We start from the raw sequence: 20648 nt of genomic DNA, 5'->3' as shown, positions 1-20648 counted from the left end.
CTCAAGACAAAAGTAACGTCTAAATATACAAAAAAAAAAGATATTAAAGTCACATAATCGTGCTTCGATAAGAACATGAATCATCTTTGGGAAAACCTTCAATTATGTCATATTTATGCGAGTTAAGTTTTTACGTTGACAATTATGAGTTTCTATTTTTGAATAAATACCTGTGTTGGTTAATTAACTAATATATATATACATCAAATTTAAAACAATATAAATAACATTTAATTAAAAACATACAGGGAAGTACAATCTCTCATATAGGAAGAAATATACCAACTATTCAGTTAAATAATAGTTGGTACAAGTCACATCTTGAATTAATCTAAAATATAATAAATGAAATGAATTAACTATATGGTAATTATGCATCCACGGACAAACCATTGAATTTCATGATCAAATTTTTATACATTGTAAGAGTTGTGATCCATTTATTAGATGACACTCTTGGTGACCTGTATGTTCATCCAATTTATTGATGCGATAAATAAATTTTATGAGTTTTCTTGATTTCAAAAGATTAAATCCTAGTTAATTCAAATTTAATCAGCAATTAATTTGATTATCACTCTAATTATTACCTGTTTGGCCACAAACTCAGGGTAATTGTCCTGAAGAATGTGCAGAGCCTGTTTAGTTGCCAATCTAAGCTCTCTTTTTCCAGGTCCAGGGGAATTCTTCAGATCATTAACCTGAAAAATAGTACAAACACCACCAGGACTAAAATCAAGTTTCCTTATACTCCTTTCCAAGAATTGAATCCGCCATCTCAAAAACTTCATCCTCTTCTCTTCATCTGAAAATGTCTTCTGATACAACTAATTGTTCTGAAACTCTCCATAAACGTTGTAACAAACTGGATGCCCGTCCTTGTCATGTCCGTGCATAAACACAACTTTGTCCAGGTCATCGCCGAGATCTTCGTCGACAAGCTCCTCGATGCCGAAGTCTTTTCTCCATTGAATTGTGTTCTTGATCATGATAAAAGCGTCCTTGGGTTTGAAATCCCTGGCTCTGAGGAATTTCAGCAGAATGACATCGCTCCGGTCGTCTTTCAGAAGAGGAATTCCCCAAGTGGAGAATTCCTCCGGCGAGTGAGTCTCCAGCTTCACTTCTTCTTAAGATTTCTCTTGTGGGTTTTCAGGAACTGCTGGTTCTTGAGGTGGGTTTATGGTGGTGCTAGCATCGGACTCAGCGGAGGATACTGCTTCGGTTTTTGGTTCAGTCGCCATGGTAGATTCTTTTGGAGGTGGCGGAGAGCTGAATTAACGAGTGTTTAGAGCTTCCTGAACAAGCTGCTTGAATTCTAATAAAGCTTTCTTCTCGAACTCAGAGAGATCAGCCACGTTATTGCTCTCCTCCTTGAAGGAAACCAAGCTCTGAGGAGCCCTACTTTTATCTTTCACGTCGCCGGAAACCTCCTCGTCGGCGTTAACCGCCACTGTTTTCTCACTTACTTCCTGCTGCGGCGGCGGAAGCTCCTCTTTCTCCATCATCGCCACAAGCGATCTAGACTCCGCGGTCACCTGCTCCGGTTCTTTCTCCAACGTCAAGGTCTTCTCAGGTTCCGTTTCCGGCGGCTGTTGCTCTTCCTTTTCTGGAATTTCCGGAGGTTCATCAGAAGGAAGAGGATCAAGAGGAGGAGGCGGAGTCTGTTCAGTTAATGTTGGCTGTGCTGGTGGGTCTTCCTTGTCCGGTGCAGGGGAAGCATTTTCGGCAGCGGAAGAAGGCGGCGACGGCGCTGCCGGAGCCTCCGCAGGTGGCGGCGGGTGTTGTGGTTCGGCCATGAGTTGTTTTGGGTTTGTGTAGTTTTGGGGGGAAAGAGGTGGAGTTGGAGAAAGTGAAAAGTGGTTGGGTTTTGTCTATATGCGGTCAAGTTTAGAAGTTATCAAGAAGCCATGGAAAGACAGAAGTTGGCGAGCAGAAGGTTGAAGATGAAGGGGGGAGTTTCTTTCTGACAAATATCTGGAATCCTATGCTTCGTTCACATCATTTTCTTTTCCTGTCCTGCCCTTTTTCATTTAAAATTTTCGAAAATATAAATATTTAATTCTTTTTGCCTTTTTGTAAAGAGAGTGAATTTTTTTTTAGTTTTACCGTTGCAAGTGCGTAATAATAGTTTGCAAGCATTAGCTTCTCCAAACCATTATTGATAGAAAATTTTATATTTGTGATTAATAATATTTTAAATTTTATTTTTTAATTATTAATTAATATTTAGATTAAATAATTGTTTTTTATTTATTTTTATTATTTAAATATTTAATAGTATTTATTTTCATTATCAAATTTATATTTTATTCAATCTATTTTTTTATATTAAATTTGATATTAACGTTAAGTCTGTATTAAATAAAAAAAATTAAAATAAAATTGTAATACCCTTAATTTATTTTAATATAATTAAAATTAATTGTGTAAATATAAATTTTTAATTTTTTTAATTTTTAAAATTTTTATTAATATAAAAATGAAAAAAAATAAGAGCATGATGAAATTGAAAATAATTTTGAAAAAAATAGATGAAATTTTGAATTATGTGGGTGTTTTTGAAAGAAAAATCAGAAATTGATGGTTAAAATATAATTTAAGAAAATTGTGATACATAGGACACCCAGTCAACAGCTCCGACAAATCGGAGCCCGCCGTTTGGCAAGGCAAGTTGACGCGGTGCCACGCGAGAAGCCACGTTGACGATTCGCGTGTTCACGATCGGACGGTCCGAATTTGTTCCCGTGCGCATGGACAGTCCGGATTTGTTCACTTTTTAAAACGCGATCAGACAGTCCAGATCAAATCACGATGAATAATCCTGATTCACTTTCTATTTAAACACGATCGACGGTCCACATCCACTTCCTATTTAAACGCGATCGGACGGTCCAGATTAAATCGTGATGAATGATCCATATTCACTTCCTATTTAAACGCAATCGGACGGTCAAGATCAAACGTGATGAACGGTACAGATTAAAAGAAGATGAATATAAATAACTCTCTTCACACCAAACCCTAACCCTAGCCGTCAGACCCCACCGCCAGAGAAGAAGAGCCAGTCGCCGGGAAGGGAGTCGACCGTCGTTTGCTGTAGTGCCGGAGCCACTTTCGACTGCCAAAAAAGGTAAATTTTTTCTCATTCGCTTGAAATTCAATTTTTAACACCCCCATAGCCAAATCGGAGCAAAAGAACCAGCGGATGAGCCGAAAACTGCGGGCCAAAGCCCGGCAGCACCACCGCGAAAAAAAGCAAAAATTACTTCTGATGAGGCCCTTCCTGATTTCCATTTCGTGTAATTTTTCTACCACTGTAATCACCATTCTTTTCTCTACAGGTTGACTAAAGTAAAACACCCAATCGCGAAGGTGAGCCAGCAGAGCCGCCGCACTGGAAAACTCTACTGCCGGTAAGCTTTGATTTTTTGACTTTTTTCAGCCATTCGAGATCTTTTAACGTGTTTTCTCGCAGGGATGGGTACAAAATTGGCCGAAATCGACCGAAAATGGCCGAAAACGGCCAACTCGAGGTAAACCACCGTTGTAGGCGGCAATGCCGTCGCCAAATCACGGTGGAGCTGCCGTGTCAAAATTCCAAAATTGGCCAAAAAGAGTTTCTAAGATTGATTTTGGGTTTTTTAGAATATTTCTAGGTACTTGAAATATGTTTTAATCCCTAAATAAAAATTCAAGGAATCTCGGGGACCCATCTGTAGGTACGACTGAAAGTTTAGCATCTCGGACATTAATTTGTGTAAGAATCCCTCACCTTATTCCTTATTATGGAATTGAAGTTTAATTAATAATAATACAGTATTTTGAATAGTTTAAAAAATATCTACAATTAATTACAGGTCACTAATGGAGCCAGAACTGATTATTTATTACTGTTTTCCCTGTTTAGCTGATTGGTTGATTTTATAGTTTTCGAATGCATGATAATACACTGAAATTTATATGATAATGCGATTGTGTTTCCTTGATGCATGTATTGCTTGTTTCATGTAATTACGGTTAAAGTTAAAAATTAGATATTAAAGGTAAACGAAAAATTATTTGATTAAGTAAATGGATGAACAGTAGCCTTACTGGATATCCTAGGAGATGGTGGACAAACCGGGTACATAGGAAACCCTACCGTGAACGTTGCCTCATACCGGACGGGGTATCAAAGATTAGTATTTTGGCACTCATACCAGACGGGGTATGAAGACGGCCTGTTTCACCCTCATGCCGGACAAGGCATTAAGTGTAACGACCTCATAAATTCTAAAAGAAATAAATTATGAATTTAGTGCGGAGGTAAAATAAATAATTAAGGTTTACATTCTTTACACAAAAACTTAAAGTCTCAAATAGTACTACGAAAATTACCATTTGAAGGAAATACGAAGAAAATAAGGAAATAAATGTAAAATAAATAAAACTAGTATCCTCTACTCGTAACCCTCTTATGGATCGGACTCTGGATCCTAGTTCTCTTGATATGAAATGGTTAAATAAAGAATGAGCTACACTAGCCCAGTAAGAATATCACGCTACTCACTGACATAGAAATGAAGGTTGGTAGAAAAATTAAAACAATTAATAGAGCTCTTAATTAAACAAATTCAGTTATCATAAACAAAATCTTTTACCATCTACTTACTGTAGTGAGATTTATAAACAATTTATAGAGACAATGACATAACTTAGATCATGATTTTATATGTAAACGATTTAAACAATAATTCTATCCTTTATCAACTTACTAGTATCCATGGGGGTTCATAGGGATGGACATACAACACGTGAACCATTTCCTTTAATATTTCAAATTAACGGGTCGTCCCCATACTCTGTCTGGTATGAGCACCAAACTACTAAACCTCAATACCCCGTCCGGTATGAGTGTAAAACGAGTCGTCTCCATACTCCGTCCGGTATAAGTGCCAAATTATCAAATCTCGATACCCCATCCGGTATGAGGCAACGTTCACGGTAGGGTTTCTTATGTACCTGGTCCATCCACCATCTCCCAAGATATCCAGTAAGGCTGCCGTTTTATCCTTTCACTTAATCACACAATTTTTCGTTTTTCTTTAATCTCTATTTTTCCCAATTCAACTGTAAACCCATAAAACAAACAATGCATACATTCAAAACTACAAAATCGATCAATCAGATACTCTCATGCATTCATACTTTAAAAACAATCAACAGAAGCAACAGTAAATAATTTTCGGTTCTAGCTCCATTAGTAACTCATATTTAATTATGGATATTTCCTAAATTGTACAAAACACTGTATTATTATTAATTTAACTTCAGTTCCATAACAGAGAATATGGTGAGGGATTCTCATTCAATTTGATGCCCGAAAAGTGAAACTTATTGACTGCGCCTACCGCCGATTCCTGAATTCTCTGAATTTTTCTTCAGGGATTAAAACACACTACAAGTAGCTACAGATATCCCAAAAAACCCAAAAACAGTGTGAGGACCCCTTTTTGGCTAATTTTAGAATTTTGTGCTCCGGCGGCGGTCGGGCTCAGGTTGGCTATTTTCAATTGGTTTTGCATCAATCCCTATGAGAAAATACGTTAAGGGGGCTCGGTTGGCAAAAAAAAAAAAATTGAAACTCACCAGCGGCTGGGCTCTCTGATGCGGCGACTCTGCCAACTCACTTTTGCGGTTGGGTATTTGCTTCGGTCAACATGTAAAGAAGAAAAAGGTGATTACAATGGTGGAAAAATTTTGCAGAACGGGAATCGGGAAGGGCCTCATCGGAGGCAGTTTTTAAAATTTCTCGCGGCGGCAGCGCCGGGCTTTACCTGCGGTTTTCGGCTAATCTGTCGGTTTTTTGGCTCCAATTTGGCCATGGGGGTGTTTAAAATTGAATTCCAAGCATAGGAGAAAATTTTTACCTCTTTTGGTAGTCGGAAGTGGTTCTGGCGCGACGACGGGTGGTGGCGGCTCTCCTTCCCAACGGTTGGGTCTTTTTCTCTGGTGAGGTATCCAGTGGCTAGGGTTAGGGTTTGGTGTGAAGAGGGTTATTTACACCCGTCCCCTTTTAATATGGGCTGTTCATCGTATTTAATCTGGGCCATCCGATCACGATTAAATAAGAAATAGATCTGGACTGTTGATCTCATTTAATTATGACCATTTGATCGCGTTTGGGTAGTGCACCAATATGAGCCGTCCATGCGCACGCGAGCGGATCTGAACCATCCGATCGTAGGCACGTAGATCGCTCGTGTGGCACCGCATTAGCGTCCTTTGCCACGCGGCGCATTTTGGTTTGTCGGGGCTGCTGATTGGGTATCCTACGTAGCACAACTTTTCTATATTACGTTTTGACTTCAAGTTTTTGTTTTTGTTTTCAAAAATACCCATAGAATCCAAATTTTTACCCATTTTTCCCAAAATTATTTTCAATTTCATCCCCCTCCTATTTTCCTTCATTTTTTCATTAAATTAAAATTCAAAAAATTCAAAAATTATATTTATAAATTAATTTAAATTGTAATTAAATTAATTTGGGTATTACAACTCTCCCCCCATTCTTAAAAAAAATTTGGTCCCTCAAATTTATCTCTCTTTCACTCAATTAAATAGTTGGAGGGTGTTGGGCTCTGAAGTCTGATTCTAGTTCTCACGTGGCTTCTTTCGGTGTGTGATTCTACAATAGGACATTGACAAAGAGAATTTCCTGGTTGCAGAGTAATCTGGACTTTCAGTCCATAATATCGACCGGTACTTCCTCGTAGGAAAGATCCTCTTAGAGTGAAAGAGACTCGTAGGCCAAGAAGTGAGAGGGGTCCGGGTTATACTTGCGTAGCATGGACACATGAAACACATTATGGACCCTAGAAAGTTCTGGAGGTAGTGCCAGTAAGTAGGCGGCGGTACCAATTCTGTCTAAGATTGCAAATGGCCCAATAAACTAGAGATTCAACTTCCCCCTCTTGCCGAACCTACGAATTTCTTTGAAAGATGTGACTTTAAGGAACACCCGATCGCCTTTCTCAAATTCTAAATCTCTCTTTTGGGTGTCCGCATAACTCTTCTGTCTGCTCTGAGCCGTTTGAATGTTCTTCTTGATCTTAACTATTTTGTCTGTAGTCTCCTCTACGAGATCTGGGCCGAATAGTTTCCTATCACCCAATTCTTCCCAACATATTGACGACCTGCATGGGCAGCCGTACAATGCCTCATACAGAGGCATGTCAATACTTGTTTGGTAGCTGTTATTATAGACAAAATCTATCAGGGATAGATAGTCATTCCAATGGCCCCCGAAGTTAAGGACACAAGCTCGAAGCATATTCTCAAGTGTGCTGATCGTTCTTTCTGACTGTCTATTGGTTTGAGGGTAAAATGCAGTACTAATGGGTAGTTTCATTTCCTTTACTTGCTGAAAACTAGAAGAGAATCGAGAAGTGAACCTGGGGTATCTGTCGGATACTACTATCACTAGTATTCTATATAATATGACTATCTCCCGGATGTACATTCTTGCTAACTTGTCTAATGGATAAGTCATCCTGATAGCCAAGAAGTGGGAAGACTTGGTAAGCCGGTCAACAATTACCTATATGACATCATGTCTTGAGCGTGCCTTAGGCAATCCTGTTACGAAATCCATGGTGATATGTTCCTACTTCTACTCCGAAATTGGTAATGGTTGAAGTAGCCCACCTGAGTGTTGATGCTCTGCCTTGACCTGCTGACATACCAAACACTTAGAAACAAAGTTAGCAACATCTTCTTTTCATCTTGTTCCACAAAAATAGGGGTCGTATACTTTGATACATCTTAGTGCTTCTGAGATGCATGACAAACTTTGAGCTATAGGTTTAAGTCATGATATCCATTTTCAACTCATTATCACCTGGAACACACAACCTGTCCTGAAATTTGAGCAACCCATCGGCAGAGACTCGAAATTCTGAATTAACTCCCTATTCTGCATCTTTCTTGAGGGCTGCTAGGGTGGAATCGACGGACTAAGCTTCATTTAATCTCTGGATTAACTCAGGTTGAATAGTCAGATGGCCCAAACATGTGACTCTCTTCATGGCCTGAAGTCGTACCTGTTGTGCAGTCCTTATCTGCCTGCATTTTGAAACCATCAAATGAGCTAATGTACCTGCATTTTTCCTACTAAGTGCGTCGGCTACCACGTTGCCCTTACCTGTATGATATAAGATGTCGCAATCATAGTCCTTGAGGATTCTATCCACATTCTCTGACACATGTTGAGATCATTTTGAGTGAATATGTGTTTCAAGCTCTTATGATCGGTATAGATATGAAAGGTCTCCCCATACAAGTAATAGCACCAAGTCTTCATGGCGTGGATAATTGCGGCCAGTTCTAAGTCATGGGTGGATTAGTTTTTCTCATAACTCTTCAACTGCATAGACTCATAGGCTATGATCTTCCCATGCTGCATCAAAACACAACCCAACCGTAGGTAGAAGGCATTATTATAAATTATATATCCATCCTATCCGCTCGGCAAGGCTAACACAGGTGCGGTAGTCAACTGTCTCTTTAGTTCTAAAAAACTTCTTTCACATTCCTTATTCCACTCAAACTTGACGTTCTTCTTTATGAGCCGAGTTAAAGGAGAAACTAGGCTAGAAAATCCTTCCACAAATCTAAGATAATAACCTGCCATCCCTAGAAAGTTACGAATCTTCTTAACCGAGGTCAATTTTTCCCAGCCGACCATTGCTTCAACTTTTTTGGGGTTCACCGACACTCCATCTTTTGATATGATGTGCCCTAGGAAGGTAGTCTGCTCAAGCCAGAACTTACACTTACTCAACTTTACATACAACTTCTTCTCTCTAAGAACTTGCAAAACTTGAGTCAGATAGTGAGCGTGTTCCTCTCTGCTTTTTGAATAAATCAAGATATCATCGATGAACACAATGATGAAATGATCTAGGAATTGTCTAAAAACCCTGTTCATCAAGTCCATGAAGATGGCTGGAGCATTAATTAGTTCAAATGGCATGACCAGGAACTCATAGTGTTCGTATATAGTTTGAAATGTTGTTTTGGGGGTATCTTCTGCCCTGATCTTTACTTGATGGTAATTTAAATGCAGATCTATCTTGAAGAAGACTTGGGCACTCTGTAATTGATCAAAAAGATCATCAATCCTAGGGAGGGGGTACTTGTTCTTGATCGTGACCTTGTTCAGGCCTCTGTAGTCAATACATAACCTCAACGTCCTATCTCCCTTTCTTACAAATGTGACTCTGACACCCCAAGGGGACACACTATGTCGGATGAATCCATTGTTCTGTGATTCAGTGATCTATTTTCTCAGTTGCTCCATCTCAACATGACTCATGTGGTAAGGAGCAATCGAAATAGGCTGGGTATCTGGCTGAAGGTCTATGGTGAATTTGACTTTCCTGTCTACTGGCAGTGCAGGTAGTTCATCCGGAAATACATTTGAAAAGTCTCGGACTACTGAAATTTTTTGAATACAAATTTCTTCCTTGGGTTTTCCTTGTTAGAGAAAATAGTTGGGTTAAAGTACTTTATGATAAGAGAATCTGCCATGAGGGAAACAAATGTTAAAGAATTTTATTAATTTGTAAATGACTCCTCATTAGGAGGGTTGAATACAACCTTCTTGCTAAAACAATCTATGGTGGTGTGACATGTCGCTAGCCAGTTCATTCCTAAGATTACATCAAAGTCCCTTGTGTCAATCTCTATTAGGTCCACACTCAATTTTCTAGCTACTATATTTATGACACGGGCTCTGTATACAACTTCCCCCAGTAGTGTTTTACTTCCACAAGTAGACACAAATAACACAGAATCAATTTTTTTAGGTAATACATTTAATTTTGATGCAAAAACATGTGAAACAAATGAATGCAGTGTACCAGTATCAATCAAAACATGAGCAGGATGATTACAGATAGTGTACATACTCTGTACCATGTCCGGGTCTGCTTTTGCATCTTGTTGAGTGAGGTTGTAAGCCTTGCCTTGGATAGGAGGTCTGGCCTAGTTTTGATTCCTCGAGCACTCCCTTGCATAATGTTGGGCACTACCACATATGCGGCAGGTGTTGTTGAGGCGATAGTAGAGTTGGTCTCCATGATCCTTACCACAGTGCTGACAAGTCTTACCGCGCCTTGCTACTGGAAACTGAGGAGGAGCTTGAGTGATCGGTCTAAGTCTTTTGTTCTGTTGAATAGGTGCAATAGGTGTTGGTCTGCGGTGTGGAGCCGATGGCCTGAGGTTCCCTACTGCTGGAGGGAAGGTGCGAAGGTTCTTTTCCACCAACTGCGCCTTAGCCAGGACAGCAAAATAAGTGTTGAGCTCAAGCACAAACAACTGATGTCTGATCTTAGGACAGAGACCCCACTCGAACCTTATAACTTTCCTGTTTTCATCTGTCATGCTCTCCGAAGAATACTAGCCCAATTCTAAGAACTTGTGATCATATTCTGATACAGTCATATCTACCTGGACCAAGTGTGCAAACTCAATCTCCTTTAGATGTCGAAGATGCTCTAGAAGGTACTCTGCATGAAAGGCCGTCAGGAACTGTTCCTAAGTGACTGGAAAAAACAGGGTGACCTGCTTGAGTTACCACCAGCGGCCTGCTTCTCCCATCAGCATGTAGGTAGCAAGGATGACTTTCTGTTCGGGAGTCACCCCAAGCATCATGAAAGCCTTCTCTATCTCAGCTAACCAGTACTTTAGCCTCTTCAAAGGATGATCCCCTGCAAAAGTAGATGAGTTTAGTCTTTTATACCTCTCGATGTAGCTTGGGTCCATCATGGGAGGAGCTGGGTCCCGTAGAAGAGGGACTGGACTGCGCTGAGGATGAACTGGGTGGCCCTGCGGTGGTACTGGATGATACGGTAAAGGTACCGAATTATACTGTGGTGGTGCCGGATGATGCAGTTGGGGCAACGGGCCATACTATGATCGTGTAAGGTGATACTGTGGTTGGGGCACCATATCATATTGAAGTGGTGCCGGGTGGTACTGTAGAGGAGCATGGTTGTACCGGGGTGTCTCGGAATCCTCTCGCTTCAGAGGTGGCTCAACCTATGGTAGTGGGAGAGGGTCAGGTAGCTCTCTCCTTTCCTTCCGGGTTTGTTGGGCAACGATGAGTCTATTCAGCATCTCAAATAACTGGTCAACATCCTCTTGTAGTGAACCCTCCCGGGCTACTCAGTTTAGTGAGGGCCTTCCTCTCCTCATCTATTTATACCTGCATTTTATGAGGATTGAGTGATAATTCGTTGTTTTTTTATGTTTCCTAAGGATTTTGTGTAAGGAATGGGTTTGAGAAACCTGACATTGATACCAACTATAACGACCTCAAAAATTCTAAAGAAAATAAATTATGAATTTAGTGCGGAAGCGAAATAAATAGTTAAGGTTTACATTCCTTACACAAAAACTTAAAGTCCCAAATAGTGATATGAGAATTACTCTTTGAAGGAAATACGAAGAAAATAAGGAAATAAATAGAAAATAAATAAAACTGGTATCCTACTCGCAACCCTCTTGTGGATCAGGTTTTGGATCCTAGTGCTTTTGATATGAAATAGTTAAATAACGAATGAGCTACACTAGCTCAGTAAGAATATCATGCTACTCACTAATACAGAAATGAAGGTTAGTAGAAAAATCAAAACAACCAATGGAACTTTTAATTAAACAAATTCAGTTATCATATATAAAATCTTTTACCATCTACTTACTGTAGTGATATTTACAAACAACTTATAGAGACAATAACATAACTCAGATAATGATTTCATATGTAATCGATTTAAACAACAATTCTATCCTTTATTAGCCTACTAGTATCCATGAGGGTTCATAGGGATGTCCCCAAAATGCGTGAACCTTTTTCTTTAACATTTCAAATTAAGGAGTTGTCCCCATACCCCATCCGGTATGAACTCCAAACCACTAAACCTCAATACCCCGTCCGGTATGAGGGTGAAATGAGTCGTCTCCATACCCCATTCGGTATGAGCACCAAATTATTAAATCTCGATACCCCGTCCGATATGAGACAATGTTCACGGTAGGGTTCCTTATGCACCCGATCCGTCCACCATCTCCCAGGATATCCAGTAAGGCTACCGTTTTATCCTTTCACTTAATCACACAATTTTTCGTATTTCTTTAATCTCTATTTTTTCCAATTCAACTGCAAACCCATAAAATAAACAATGCATGCATTCAAAGTCATAAAATTGATCAATAAGATATTGTAACGCATTCATACCGTAAAAACAATCAACAGAAATAATAGTAAATAATTTATGATTCTAGCTCCATTAATAGCTCGTATTTAATTATGGATATTTTCTAAATTTTACAAAATACAGTATTATTGTTAATTTGACTTCAGTTCCATAACAGAGAATAGGGTGAAGGATTCTCACTCAATTTGATTTCTGAAAAGCGAAATTTGTTAACTGCGCTTACCGACGGTCCTCAGATTCTCTGAATTTTTTTTTGCTTAGAGATTAAAATGAACTACAAGTATCTACAAATCTATCAAAAAACCCAAAAACAGTGTCAGGACCCCTTTTTGGCCAATTTCGAAATTCCAGCATTGCGGCTCCGTCGTGCTCCAGTGACTGCACCACTGTGGGCGGCGGAGATCCACCTCGAGTTCGCTATTTTTGGCCAGTTTTGCATCAATCCCTACAAAAAAACATGTTAAGGGGCCTCAGTTGGCCAAAAAAAATAAAAAAACTGAAACTCACCAGTGGCGGGGCTCTCCGGTGCTGCGGCTCCGTCAGCTCACTTTTACGGTTGGGTGTTTTGCTTCAGTCAACCTGTAGAGAAGGAAACTGTAATTAGAATGGTGAAAAAATTTCGTAGAATGGGAATTGGGAAGGGCCTCGTCGGAGGCATTTTTGAAATTTTCTACGGTGGTGCTGCTAGGCTTTGCTTGCGGTTTTCGGCTAATCTGTCGGTCTTTTGGATCTGATTTGGTCATAGGGATGTTTAAAATTAAATTCTGAGCAAAAGAGAAAATTTTTACCTCTTTTGGCAGTCGGAAGTGTCTCCGGCGCGGTGGTGAGTGGCGGCGTCTCTCCGTCCCAGCGACTGGGTCTTCTTCTCTAGCGAGGGTATCCAACGACTAGGGTTAGGGTTTGGTGTGAAGAGGGTTATTTATACCCGTTTCCTTTTAATCTGAGCCGTCCATCTCATTTGATCTTGACCATTCGATCGCGATTAAATAAAAAGTGTATCTGAACCGTTGATCGCATTTAATTCTGATCATCCGTGGGCGCGAGAGCGGATCTGGGTTGTCCGATTACGGGCACGCGAATCGCCCGCGTGGCACCGCATCAATGTCCGTTGCCACGCGACATGTCCTGGTTTGTCAAGGTTGCTGATTGGGCATCCTACGTGGCACAACTTTCATAAATTATATTTTGACACCCAATTTCTGATTTTTCTTTCAAAAATACCTACAGAACCCAAAATTTCACCATTTTTTCCCAAAATTATTTTCAATTTCATCCCCTTTCTATTTTTTTTTTCATTTTTTCATTAAATTAAAATTCAAAAAATTCAAAAATTATTTTTGTAAATTAATTTAATTACAATTAAATTAATTTAATTACAATTAAATTAATTTGGGTATTACATTGAGGGATGATATTTTGGCACTCATACCGGACGGGGTATGGGGATGGCCGGTTAATTGAAAATATTAAAAAAAAAATTCACGCGTATTGGGATCTATGGACCCCCATGGATACTAGTAGGCTGATAAAAGAGAAAGTTGTTGTTGCCAACTGATTGCATATGAGATTATGATATTATTTATGTTACTGACTCTAAAGGTTGGTTTCGAAAATCTCGTTACGGTAAGTATGAGGTAAATGATTTTATTTATGATAAACGAATTTACTTAAATTAAGAGCTCCGTTAGTTGTTTTCATGATTTTTACTAACTTTTATTTTTGTGTGGGTAAGTGGTGTGATATTTTTACTGGGCTAATGTACCTTACTCTTTCATTAACCATTTCAGATCAAGAGTACCAAGATCCAGAGCTCGATCCACAAGAATGTTGCGAGTAGGATGTCTAGTTGTTTATTTTTCGTTTATTTCTTTGATTTTTTATTATTTCATTTAAGAGGGTCATTCCCGTAACTCTATTTGGGTAATCTGAATTATTGTGTAAGGAGTGTAAACCCTAACTATTTATTTTATTTTCGCATTCAATTCATATTTATTTCCTTTCAAGTTCACGAGTCGTTACAAAAATTTTATTTACTTAAAAAATAATAATTATTAATAATAAAATTAGTAGGTTGAGCAGGGCTCCCCCATAATTGTTGGAGTCAAATTAAGAAATTTATAGGCATGAATAACTTATTGAGAGTCTTACTTCGTTCAATGGTTTCTTTTTAATATTTAATTCATGAGTTAAATAAATAATTATTTTTTATAAACTAATTGTTTTTGTAAATTAATAATTTAATAAGCATAATTAATAATAAATAATTATATATTTAAATTAATTAGTGTATTAATAAAAATATAGTGATTAAATCAGTGAAATTATTATGTTTATTTTCTTTTAATTACAGTATCTGTAATGGGTAAAAATATTAACCTAATTCTTTTGATAAAAAAATTAATAGAAACTATATAATAAAAGAATAGTGATTATACTTTTAACTTTTAATATTTTCTAAATTAAAGATTCCACCGTTGGTTATTACATTAGTCATACAGTAGTTTATATCTATAAAAAAATTCAACCATCAAAATCCAGTGCCTATTTTAATGATACGTACTTATCATCACCAGTAAATGGACGACACGCATTTATCTTTTTTAATGTTTAAATAATTTATTACATATTTTTTCTATTTAAAAAAAATACTTATAATAATATATAATTTTGACAATTTATTCTTTTGTTTAGCACCAATTATATTTTATGTAATTAATGCTTATTATGTGAAAATATTATATATTAATTTTCTAGACTAAAATTGAGTTGATTATGTGAAAATATTTAAAATAATTTTTATAATTAATGATTGTAATAGCACGTTCCTTAGAATAATGACAATAACCAACATATTTAATCCATTAATTGAATAATTTATATTAACTTAGATATAATTCAATTATTTTATTTTATCATAAAAATATGATTTATGTTGGTGTTTTGTTAATTTTACATTATAAATGTAATATCCGGAATTAATTTTAATATTTTTAAAATTAATGTATAAATATAATTATTAAATTTTTATTTAATGTAAAAATGAAGAAAAATAGGTGGAGGATGAATTGAAAATAATTTTGAGAAAAATGGGTTAAATTTTGGGTTCTGTGAGTATGTTTAAAAGAAAAATTAGAAACTAGGGTTCAAAATAGAATTTAAAAAAAATTTGCCACATACGACGCCCAGTCAGCAGCCACAACGAACTGGAGTGCACTGCGTGGTAAGGCACTCTGACGCGGTGCCACGCGGGAGGTCACGCTTGCAATCTGCGTGCCTGCGATCGGACAGTCCGGATTTGTTCCTGTGCGTGTGGACGGTCTGGATTTGTTCCTTCTTTAAACGCGATCGTATGGTACAGATGAAATCGCGATGAATGGTTTAGATTCACTTCCTATTTAAACGCAATCGGACGGTCCAGATCAAATTGATGGATGATCTAAATTAAAAGAGACAGATATAAATACCTCACCCCACACCAAACTCTAACCCAAGCCACCAGACCCCCCACCGGAGAAGAAGAACCAGTCGCCGGGAACGGAGCCGACCGCCACCCGCTGCCGTGCCGGAGCTACCTCTAACAGTCAAAAGAGGTAAAGATTTTTTCATTCGCTCGAAATTCAATTTTGAACACTACCATGGCTAAATCGGAGCAAATAGACTAGCAGATGAGCCAAAAACAGCAGGTAAAGTTTGGCGGTGCCGCCGCGGAAAATATCAAAAATTGCCTCTGATGAGGCCATTCTCGATTCTCGTTTGGTGTAATTTTTCCATCATTATATTCACCATCTTGTTTCCCATAAGTTGATCAAAGAAAAACGCCTAACCGCTAAGGCGAGCTGGCAGAGCTACCGCATCGAAAAATTTTACTGTCGGTAAGTTTCTATTTTTTGACTTTTTTCGGCTAACCAAAGTCCTTTAACGTATTTTCTTGCATGAATGAGCACAAAACTGGTCGAAATCAGCCGAAACTGGCCAAAAATGGCCAACCTGAGGCAAAGTGCCATCACCGGAGCATGGCAGCACTGCCGTGTCGGAATCTCGAAATTGGCCGAAAAGGGTTTCTAACACCGATTTTGAATTTTTGGGGTATTTCTAGGTACTTGGAACGTATTTTAATTTTTGAAAAAAAATTCAGGGAAGCCAGGGACCGTCAGTAGGCGTATGTAAAAGTTCAATGTTCGGACACCAATTTGAGTAAGAATCCCTCACTCTATTCCTGGTTATGAAATTGAAGTTTAATTATAAATAATGTGGTATTTTATACAATTTAAAAAATATTGATAATTAATCACATGTCACTAATGGAGCTGGAACCAGATTATTATTCACTGTTTATCCTGTTTGATTAATTTTACAGTGTCAAATGCATAATAATACACTGAATTTGCCATGATGATTTGTTGTGTTTTCTTGATGTATGTATTGCTTGTTCTGCGTGATTTATAGTTAAATTGTGAAACTGAAAATTAAATGTAAACGAGGAATTGTTTGATTAAGTGATTGAATGAATGGTAATCTTACTGGATATCCTGGGAGATGGTGGACGGATCGGGTACATAGGGAATCCTACCATGAACGTTGCCTCATATCGGACGAGGTATGGAGGATTGGTACTTTGACGCTCATACCGGACGAGGTATGGGGATAACTCGTTTCACCCTCATATCGGATGAAATATTGAGGGATGATATTTTTGGCACTCATATCGGACGAGGTATAGGGGTGGCCGGTTAATTGAAAATATTGAATAAGGGTTCACGCGTAGTGGGGACATCCCTATGAATCCCCATGGATACCAGTAGGTAGATAAAAGGTGAAAGTTGTTATTTTTACTTAATTGTACGTGAGATTATGAGATTGTTTGTGTCATTACCTCTATAGGTCAGTTTTTAGAAATTTCACTACAGTAGGTGTATAATAAATAATTTATTTATGATAAATGAATTTACTTAAATTAAGAGCTTCATTAGTAGTTTTCATGATTTTTACCAACCTTCATTTTTTGTATCGAGTGAGTGGCGTGATATTCTTACTAGGTTGGTGTAGCTCACTCTTTCATTAACAATTTCAGATCAAGAGAACTAAGATCCAGATCCCGATCCACAAGAGGGTTGCGAATAGGATGTTCAATTGTTTACTTTTCAATTTATTTCTTTGATTTTTCGTTGTTCTTTTAGAAGGGTAATTCCTGTAGTCCTATTGTGTATTCAGAATTATTGTATAAGAAATGTAAACTCTAACGCTATTATTTCACTTCCGCATTCAAATTTATAATTTATTTCCTTTCAAGTTCTAGGCCGTTACAATAAATTTTGATAGTGTACAATAATTGGATTATCACTTAATAATCCTTTGATATGATTATTAGGTTATCAATTTTTGTTTAAAACAATTGGTTGATAAATTACTAATAAAAATTTGTTCTTTAATAAAATAAAACAAAAGACATTTGTTTATAATTGCATTTAATTTATTAGAGTAACTATGAAAATTATCCTATAACAAATAGGATACACACAAATTATTGTTGTGAATATTTGTATACATTTAGTGCAACTTTTATTTTATAATTTTATTTAGCATCATTCATAGCAACAAAATCTTACAATAATTAAAATATTCGTATTATATTTAAAAATTACGAGATTGAATATCATTTAAAATGTAATAAAATGCTGCTTTATAACTATATTATGAATTAGTGGTGACTGATTGTGACGTCTCTACTCTCCCTTAAAATGATTATAGTCGTCAAACACTAGATATACAATAAAAATTTACTTAACAAAATATTTATAGATTCAAAATATTCATAATTTATCTTTTGACCACATTGCAATATTATTTACAATACACGAGATTCGTGTAACATAGTTAAGATAAAATAGATATCCGTCTGGTTACAAAATATAATTTCCATCATGGGTGCTCAAACAGTTTCTTCTCGATCCAGTTCAGGGGTGAGATCCTCCTAATCCACAATCAAATCCTCTTGATATGGAAAGATGATAATTTAATGAGATAAACAATTTTAACACGCTCAGTAAGTATAAGAAATAAGTTACATGATAGGCATGCAACATACAATCAAACAATCAAGTAAAGATGTAAAACTTTTTTTTTAATCTTTTTATTTGAAAACTATGAAATGCAAATGTAATCAATTTCCTATCTCATCTCTTAAACTCCCCCTAAACTTAGGTATTATCCATCAAAATTCTCTTAGACTCATTTTTCCTCAAAATCCCTCTAGATCCATTTTATCCCATAGTTTTTCTTAAGCCATCTTTTATCCTTCAGAATCACCACCAAAAATGCTCTGCAAGTTTTCTGTAACGGCCCCGGAAATTTAAAATGAAATGTGTATTAAAAATATCAAATGCGGAAGCGAAGTCAAAGATTCGATTAACATCCCTTACACTAAAACCAAAAACGTGCTCACAAAATATAAAAGATCAAACTACCTAAAGGAGAAACTTGAAAGTAAAAGCTACGAATATGACTATGGAGTCTTTAGGCGTTCCCTTCGTCGTCCTCCTGCGGAACGGGCTCGGGAACAATGTCTTCCTGATATGAAATGATTAAATAAGGAATGAGCTTCACTAGCCCAGTAAGGACATCACGATATCTCACCGTCACGGAGGTAAAGGTGGGTAGAAAACACAAAAAGACCAATGGAGCATAATTTACAAGAAATTCTTTTATCAATAATAAATCCTTCACCATCCACTTACCTCGGTGAAATTCATAAAACAGTATACGAAAGCAATAACATTATCATCATCATGAAATCATATATAAACTGTATAACATAATACTTATCACGCCTTTTGTAATTCAATCATTACACAACATATTTTCCTCATTTACCAGCCCACTAGTATCCATGGGGATCCATAGGGGTCCCGCTACCCGTTAACCCTTAACACTTGAAAAACAGATTCCAGAACCGTCCCCATACCCCGTCCGGTATGGGCGCCAAACCTATAAACCTCATTACCCCGTCCGGTATGAGGGTGAAACGGGCCGTCCCCATACCCCGTCTGGTATGGGCGCCAAAACACATAAGATCTCCATACCCCGTCCGGTATGGGAGACCACAATCCCGGTAGGGTTCCCTACGGACCCGGTCCGTCCACCATCTCTCAGGATATCTAGTCAGGCTGACCACATTATACAATTACCCATTTACATAATCTTTCATTCTCTTTTTCCTCAGTTAGCATCATTAATCCACATACAAATAAGCAAACAGTAATTTATGCCAAACATACAACATACAGCATCAATATCCCAATCATTCAATCCATAATCAATAAAACAGTAAAATATGCACACGAAACTATAAAATGAAAACATCAAACCTCATACTGCATTTAAAACTGTGAAATAGGCCAAATAACAGTTAACCGACAAACACACTAGACTCGGGCTCCATTAGCGACCTTAAACAATTTCACACATCTATTGATTCATGAAATACCGTTTTATCATTTATTGAACTTTAATACCGTGATAGGAAATAGGGTGAGGGGTCCTTACTCGTTTCGGGGTCCCAACACGGCTTCACAGTGCGCCTACAGGATGTCCCTAATTTTCCCTGAATTTTTTTCGGGGAACTGAAACACACTACTAGTACCTGCACGTGTTCCAAAAAATCCCAAATCAGGCCCAGGGCCTCTTTTTGGCCAATATCGCAATTCCGGCACGGTGGCTCCACCGTGCTCCAGCGACGGCGCCGCCGCAAGCGGTGGCGATTCGCCTCGGTTTGGCCGTTTTCGGCCGTTTCTGGCCAAATTCGGCCACACTTGCATTGGTCCTTGCGATAAAACAACCCTAGGGCCCTCGGGGGCTAAAAAATTACGGAAAACTGAAGCTTACCGGCGGCGGTGCACTCGAGTGCGGCGGCTCTCCGGTGAGGTTCGTGTTTTGGTGATTCGGCTCCGATCAACCTGTAGAGAAAAGAATCGTGATCACGGTGATATAAAAATTGCATCAAACGGAGGCCGGGAAGGGCCTCATTGGAGGCAAAAACTGAGGAGGGACGCGGCGGCGCTGTTGGGTTTCGGCCGTGTTTTTCGGCCGTTTGGCCAGGATTTTGGCTTCGATTTGGCCACAGGGGAAATCAGCATGGAAAAACGAGTAGGGGGTATGAAATTTACCTCGATCGGCAGTCGGAAATCTCCCCGGTGTGGCGGCGGGTGGCGGCGGCTGGCGTCTGGTTCATCTTCTCCGGCGAGGGCAGGCGGCTAGGGTTTTTGTGGTCAGGTGTGGGGGTTCTATTTATACCCTTTTGCCTTTTGATCTCAACCGTCCATTTTGATTTAATCGTGGCCATCTGTTTTTGATTGAATCTAGGCCGTTCGTACGATTGCATCTGGGCCGTCC

General features: G+C 38.1%; 1 pseudogene; it reads right to left on the bottom strand.

The window, feature by feature from the left end:
- Positions 1–364: 364 nt before the first annotated feature.
- On the bottom strand, positions 365–1796 carry LOC110825783 (patellin-3 pseudogene; annotated as a pseudogene).
- Positions 1797–20648: the final 18852 nt, after the last annotated feature.

This window comes from Carica papaya, chromosome 1 (assembly GCF_054855325.1).
Source record: "Carica papaya isolate Zhongbai chromosome 1, ASM5485532v1, whole genome shotgun sequence".
Lineage (NCBI taxonomy): Eukaryota > Viridiplantae > Streptophyta > Magnoliopsida > Brassicales > Caricaceae > Carica > Carica papaya.
Note: the sequence above shows the minus strand (reverse complement) of the source record. Positions and strands in the feature narration are given on the sequence as shown.